Source organism: Miscanthus floridulus, chromosome 6, assembly GCF_019320115.1.
Source record: "Miscanthus floridulus cultivar M001 chromosome 6, ASM1932011v1, whole genome shotgun sequence".
In the NCBI taxonomy this organism is placed as follows: domain Eukaryota; kingdom Viridiplantae; phylum Streptophyta; class Magnoliopsida; order Poales; family Poaceae; genus Miscanthus; species Miscanthus floridulus.
The window spans coordinates 102413851-102421492 of record NC_089585.1 but is presented as its reverse complement, the minus strand read 5'-3'; the positions used below and the strand labels follow the sequence as shown (position 1 = coordinate 102421492).

The window sequence follows — 7642 nt, the reverse complement described above, 5'->3', positions numbered from 1 at the left end:
GTGAAGTACCAGTTCAGTGGTATGCAGTTGGTGAGTCACACAGAGTGTTGTGGAGCATGTGTTTCCATCCTGCCGCTGTTGTTAGAGGTTTCAGTTGCTCTTTTGTTGATGCTATTGTTGTTGTCATTGTTTTGATTCTTTGAGTTATTATATTTGTTATGTCTATTGTCTAAGTGCAGATTTTTTTTTCTTCTTTTGAATATAATCGGCAGCTTTTATGTAGATTTGTTTTGAAAATACAACCTGACTAAAGGAGTCTGAACCTATATAAGGCCGCGTACCTGCTATACATACTACTATCGTCGATCAAAGTTCACGAAATGACCAAATTTGTTCATAATCAAACTTGATTTCTCATTTGTGATTACATGGACAACCGAGTTCCGATCCATAGTTTTGCCCTGGCGACAAGCAACCGGGCGCAAGCACAACCCTATACCGCCTCCTACACTCAAACTCGAATGTCTCTGTTGGCACTTAACGAAATCTTCAACAACTCCTACCTGGCACGTAGGATATCTAATGGCGTCCTCCACGTCCACGTCAGCGACGTCGAGACCTACCTCGGCGGCGTCGAGAGTTTCATCTCTCCTGAGGCCAAAACCTGCACCGGCTACCTCCGAGACCTGGGGCTGGCAGCATTCTTCGCTGTGCACATCGATCCAGCCATCCACGGAGTCCCAGTCCGGCAAGGCCGAGCGCGGACTCGCCAGCGAGCTGATCCTTCTGGTCGCGCTCTCTGACGCCTCGTCGTCGTCGTAGAAATCCCAGAATTCCATGTTGAGTGTGCTCTTGGGGGACGCTGTCGCCCAGGCCCAGCCATGCTTGGTCGGCTCGTCAGCCACGAGGAACGGGTGCTGCGCGGCGGAGGGGCGTTGCTGGGGGTTTCTTTGCAGGCACACGCGCAGGAAGTCCTTGGCCTCGGACGATAGCCACACGGGCACCTCCGGGACGGCGTCCGTGTACGCGATCCTGTGAACCGCCGCGTAGATGTCGTCGGTGTCGCTCCACGGTGCGGCGCCGGTGGCCATCTCGATGACGGTGCAGGCGAGCGCCCACACGTCGGCCGCCAGGCCCTGCTCCTCGCCACGAGCCACCTCCGGCGACATGAACGCCGGGGAGCCAGCGACCGGGCGGTCGTCGCAGCCCACTACCGGCCTTGCGCAGCCGAAGTCGGCGAGCTTGGCCCGCCCGTCGGCGCCGACCACGACGTTGGCGGCCTTGACGTCCCCGTGCACGAGCAACTCCTCCCCGTGGAGGTAGGCCAGGCCCCTAGCCACGTTCCCGGCATAGGCGCGGATGTCGCGCTCGGCCAGGCGGCCCCCGCTCCTGGCGGCCTCGTCGGCGAGCGAGCCTCGGGGCTCGAACTCGAGGAAGAGCTGGTACTCGCCGCCCGAGCCGGCGCGGGAGCCGAGGCAGCGCACAATGTGCGGCGAGCGCAGCGCGGACAGGACGTGGCCCTCGTGACCGGGCCCGGCCAACTTGACGGCCAGCAGCTACCCCGTGGCCACGTACGTCGCGAGCCACACGACGGTGCCCGACGCGCCGCGGCCGAGCGTGCGGAGCCACCTGAGCTGCTTCGAGGCGGCGGTGTCCATCGTTTGTTTGGTCGGAGTCGGAGGAGAGATTTGGATGGATGGCGCCCAAGTGTCTCCGAGGGGGAGAATTGGGATCGGGGGAACCAGGCTTGATCTACCGGGTGAACTTGACACCCGATATGTCCTGTCCCCCTCTTGCGCGTCTCTGTCCCGGTCTCTCCTCCTTGTCCTCCCTTCCGTTCTTCCTCGGAGCCTGCGCCCGCCTATTTGTACATCGGCGTCCGGATCCTCCGCACGTGACGAGCGCGAAAACGTGCGGGAAGTGAGCCAGTGGCGGGGGACCGCGCGACGCGCCCGACAACGCCAAGGCCCAAGGTGACGGCGTGGCGGGGTTGGGGTTGTAGCGGCAGTGGATGGGCCAAATCGGCCCTGTCTTTCTGGGCGCTCGACCGATTTTTTCCGGCCTGCGGCGTGAAGGATCGGAGACTGGGACGTGGTAGGCCGTAGGCACCCACCACAGGCCACGGCACGGGTCCGCATCGGCGCATATTCCGTCCACGTTTTCGTTGCTGAAATGGATGTTTGCGTTAGCTCAAGTCTGAACTCACTGCAAATTTTCTTCAGGAAAATCAGCACGCCTTTTCCGACGTCGAGTTGCTGCATTGGATGAGACTCGGTACAAGAGCATCTCCAGCGGTAGGAGAACAAAAAAAAAAAAGTTATCTGAGGAGATACAAAACATGTTTTGGGGTTTTGAAGGTCTTATCTCTGGCGGAACGAGAAAATCCAATCGTCAATGAGAAAAATAATGGATTGGGGGAAGAGAGATTTCCCCTTTATTCAAGGAGTGGGAGGCTATGATTTGAGGGACCGAGAAAAAATTTTCTCATTGAGGTTAGGTTTGGGGAACTGCTGGAGCTACAAAATCTTCAAAATAACAGTTTTTTTCTTATCGAGGTTAGAAAAGAGGACTGCTGGAGATGCTCTAATCACATCTTCGTAGTAGTAGTAGTCACTACACATGGGGTTGAAAATCTGCAACCATTCTTGTGTAAACAGAGCGAGGTCAGCACACGTGCAGTCGTGCTGATATGTGATCAGACCAATAGACCCAGCAAACCTGATAGAGTAGGTGGTACTTACCTCCGTTTTCGTTTACTTGCCAACGAATTTTTACTGTAGCAATTTTGACTATATATTTTTTTCTGCAAAAGATTTTTAGATACATCAAGTTTTCACATATATGATTCTTTATTGAACATACTTCATTAGTGTTATATACATTGAAGTATCTAAGATTTTTGTAGAAGAAAAACAGATGGCTAAATTTGCTACAGTAAAAAATTGCTGTAAACACAAACGGAGGGAAGTAGCAAATTAATCCAGCGATGACGTCAGTCTCGCGCTTTCTCTCATGCAAAAGCCGAAGGACAAAAAAAAAACCTCTCAGGCTGCGAGTTGCCAAATGGAGCGGCGAGCGCAGGAACAAGCGTGGACGTTTCGTTTCGTCCCCTTCCTCGTTAGCAGTCGGCAGACGGCACACAGGTGAGGTGAGTCCTGACCTGTCCTGGTCCCGTCGGCGGCCCTCTCCCGGCGACTTGGCGGCCGGCCTCTCCGCTTCCGCTGCGGTCTCACTTGGCCGTTGGAATTTCCAACAGACTGGATCCTGGTCCTTGTCCTTCCAAGAGGTCAACTCGGCTGATGATCCATCCAAAAGGTTCGTGCACACAACACACGCCCTTTGGCGTTGGCGATCTCCCCCTTTTGCCTTTCTTTGTGAAAGTTCGACGCACGTGTCCTTTTCAGCAAGTGCGTTTCTGCACTGCAAGCGGGCTGCTTGACGGCCCTGACTGATGTGATGGGGACGTGGGCGTCCAGGCGCGATTAGCGTTGGATAACGATCGGCAAGATGGGGACAAAAATAAATATCACGGATCAGTCAGTTACCGTTTTCTGATTGCACATCGGCTATGCTCAAGATTTTTCAGATACTTGGGACTTCCAAATCGCCTTCTTTCTTTACATAACTTTTTTTTTTTTGAGAATTCTTTACATAACCACTTGCTTGTGTTGAAGAGCTAAAATGAACTTCTTCTTCCTTTTGTACTACAAAACCATTTGCCTGCTGGAAGAGGCAAATTTGTAACTTTGGCCTGCATGGAGGACAATATGTCTATGAAATGTTTGTAAAACGAAGGGCAATGACAACTAAACTACTACCACCGAAGACTAAAATTGGGTAAGGTCTGATAATAACCTTTGTGTTTCTGCTCTATATATACTGCCTGAAAAGATGAACGAAGAATTCAGCAAAGATCAGCCAGAGTTATAATGTGTTGCTCATCATGTGCAAATTATTCCTTGCCGGGCTGCCCGGCTCGCCGTTCACGATGACCTGTCAAGTATGAGAAGCGAGAAAAACTGTACAAATAATTGTGCACAATGATATATACTGGTTTTGTCAAAATCAACACTGGGTTGGATTTCTTTTTCAGCGAGTCTCCCAGCACATGAATTTGCAAACAACGGCTGCCTTTGGTTTCAGTTTTTCTAACTCCTCAATTAGGGCTCTAACACTCGAGATAGGAAATGGGACGGAAGGAGCGGACTGTTGACTTGACTGTCATGTTGTAGTTGAATATAGGAAACGCTATGATAAACAGTCTGAAGTTTCTTATACTATTTGCTTTTCAACAGCACGTTGGGCTTGAAGCGAGGGAAAACATGCATGTACTAGTAGGGGGGGAGGGGGGGTTCGGGGGGGGGGGGGGGGGGGGGGGGGGGGGGGTGGGGGGGGGGGGGGGGGGGTTGCTGAATGCGGCGCCTTGGAAAGCCTAGCGCACGTTTATGTGGGCTCTATAGGCTGTTTCTTTCTTTTTCCCTACAAAATCTATGACGCCGATTGAGCGCGGAGTGGTGTCCATTGCTGTGCCATGGCCTCATGGTCATATAAAATCCTTCAGCATGAAACAGTCGTATGAAACCAAAGTATGTTCCTCACTGGTTTAGTTATTGTTGACACTTAAATTGGGGCCAGGCTAATTTAATTAGGTCCATTATTGTTTTGGCTCAATCTAAAGAAAACTCTATAAAACAACATAATAATAGTACTACATTGATTTTCCCATGGGATAAGACCACCTCTACTCCTTATAACGTTTTGGCTCAATCTAAAGAAAACTCTATAAAACAACATAATAATAGTACTACATTGGTTTTCCCATGGGATAAGACCACCTCTACTCCTTATAAAATAAGTGGTACATGGCCAATTGAGTCCCCAACTCATAATTGTCAAAATCAATCAGCTACAACCCTTTCACCCTCTTTTCCAACCCCATGTTGTTCATCCGTTGATTTGACGACTAAGAATGGCGCCGTAGGCTTCCGGCCGACCTAGGGCAACCCGGCGACGTCCTTGCCCCGACGGGGTCTCTCCCAGGCGAGAGCTTCAACGGTTCCTTTGCTTGACGACTAAGGATGGCGCCCTATGCTTTCGGCCGACCTAAGGCAACCCGGCGACGTCCTTGCCCCGACGGGGTCTCTCTCGGGCGAGAGTTTCGACGGTTCCTTTGCTTGATGACTAAGGATGGAGCCCTAGGCTTCCGGCCGACCTAAGGCAACCCGGCGACGTCCTTGCCCTGACGGGGTCTCTTCCGGGCGAGAGCTTCGACGGTTCCTTTCGTCACTTAAGCGTGATTGTTATCCTTTGGTGGTTTGCTCGTAAACCTCCCTGTTCACGTTCTTCGGTCCGTGTCGACCCAGACGATCTAGCCCTTGCTAGTGTGATCTGGATCCTATTCATCATCAACAGCTATTTTACGTACTATCAATGTTTAAGTTTTGCTACTATCTCTAAATTATAGTTTGCTTTTTTGTTTTGTACCAAGTCAAACTTACCTTAATTGAAATGAAGGGAGCACGTAACATTTGTGTGCGTTTGTGTTTGCAGCAGTAGTATCGGCATCGACAAAAAGATTTGAGAACTTGACCTCCTCTGTCGTCTATATTGGGCCGAGCGGCTGAACATGGGCTTCCCACGCCGTGGCATGTGTATGCAGCGGATTTGTCGATGGCCCGGGCGACGGTAGTTAAGGTGTGTGGTTCGCAATGGCGGGCCATAGTTCCTTAGTTTCGGCCCGCTTGTCGCTTATAGGTCTGATAGCTCTCAGAATCTAGCATTGCGAAATGCTAGTCACCTAGCCACTCACCAGTGTGTTTTCATTTCCCTCAAAAAAAAAAAAAAAAACCCAGTGTGTTTTCATGGTAATGCCGCTGGTACATTCGAATTTCAGAAGATCAGTCCAGTGTCCAGTTTGTCTTTCTCGTCCATTTTTTTCTTGGAATGGTGCAAGAGCATGCGGTCAGCAACTGAAATATACAAGATAAAACCAGGTCAAGTTCATGATCGATAAACTCGAGAATAGTACTGGCCGTAGGACTGGTTGCCGCGGCCGGTTAGGGCTAATTTGGAAGAAGGGAGGCACACCCAGAAATGAAAAACCCCTCCATGAAGAAATAAATTATAATTCAAATTATTTCCCTATGGATTTGTCACCCTAAAAAAAGTCAGGGATTTCAAGAGGATTTGAGTTTCCAAAAAGGGCCTTACAGTCTTCGAACGAAGCTCTTGAATTTTTTTTTCTTGAATACGCAAAAGGTTTACGTATCTTTATATTAAAATTGAGAAATAATGAATGTTATAAGGACGCACCATGAACATGGCACACTAGAGAGAAGTGTTATACAATCGGCTCTGCCCTTCCTAATAGAGTATGATCATGTGATGGTCTGATGGAGCGTCTGAACCGAAAGGAGCAGAGGGACGGCTTAGGGGGTTTAAACACCTGGCGCTCAAATCTGACAGAAAGAACTCTTACAATTTTTCTAACCGAGGGAATCAAAAGAATCATTAGTTTGGTGGCTTTATTTCTCAGTCAGAAAAGCAACCGCCAGGTAGGGGATTCTTGCTATCCAGGCCTTGTTTAGATTGAGGTTAGGAATCAGTATTTGGCACCGTAGCACTTTCGTTTGTATTTGACAATTATTGTCCAATCATGGCCTAACTAGGCTCAAAAGATTCGTCTCGTAATTTACAATTAAACTGTGTAATTAGTTATTTTTTTATCTACATTTAATACTCCATGCATGTGTCCAAAGATTTGATGTGATGGAGAGAGAGTGAAAAAACTTGCAATCTAAACAAGGCCCCAATGGCAAAAGAGGATCCTTCTGCTCCAGTTTCAAACTCTTATATATTACTAGGTAGCGTGCTCGTGTGTTACTACGGAACAATAAACTTTTGTACTAAAAACACATGGATCGTATGACAAGATAAGAATAATATGAAATTAAATACCGATATTAAAGTAACATTTAATCAAAAAGCAAAGTTCGTAAAATTAACACAGTCACGAAAAGCACCGCGTCGCAGGCTCACCAACTCTACTGTATAAATCTTTCCGTGTATTGCAATAGGAACAAATAATGCACTCATAATTTGAGCATGAACATGTTATATTGTTACAAAAAACGATAATGCGAGCGTGATGTTCGGAATGTCAAAATTACAAATTGAATTTTGTGCATAGCTAAAATTCTCATTGATGGTTTGCAATTATGAGGGTATGCATTTATAGTATTATACATTTGTGCATACGCACATGAAAGTTCATATCACCGTAACAAGATTAATTGATTTCTCATCCTTTTAGAACTAACAGAGCTCAAGGCCCATGCGTTGCAACAAAAAAAAAAGACCATAATAATTTAAGTTTACATGTATGTAATAACCATAATTGATGTGTTTTGAGTGTGATCTTCACATCATTCTATATTTCTATTGGTTGCCAATCATTATTTTGGCCCCGTTCGCTGGTCTGAAATTTGGCTAAAACTGACTGAAAAACACTGTTCCGGCTGAATTGTTGTGAGAGAAAACACTGTTCTAGCTGAAAAAAGAAGCCAAACAAGCTGAATATGGGTTAAGCCCAGGGCTGATTGGGTCGTTACAGCCTGATCAGGTTCCCTCCGAGTTGAGACTGATTGGGCACACGTTGCCATGCAAAAGTAAGACCAATAATACACACATCCATATCCTGCAA

General features: G+C 48.1%; 1 pseudogene; it reads right to left on the bottom strand.

The window, feature by feature from the left end:
- Positions 1-296: 296 nt before the first annotated feature.
- LOC136460930 (mitogen-activated protein kinase kinase kinase 18-like) lies at positions 297-1697 on the bottom strand (annotated as a pseudogene).
- Positions 1698-7642: the final 5945 nt, after the last annotated feature.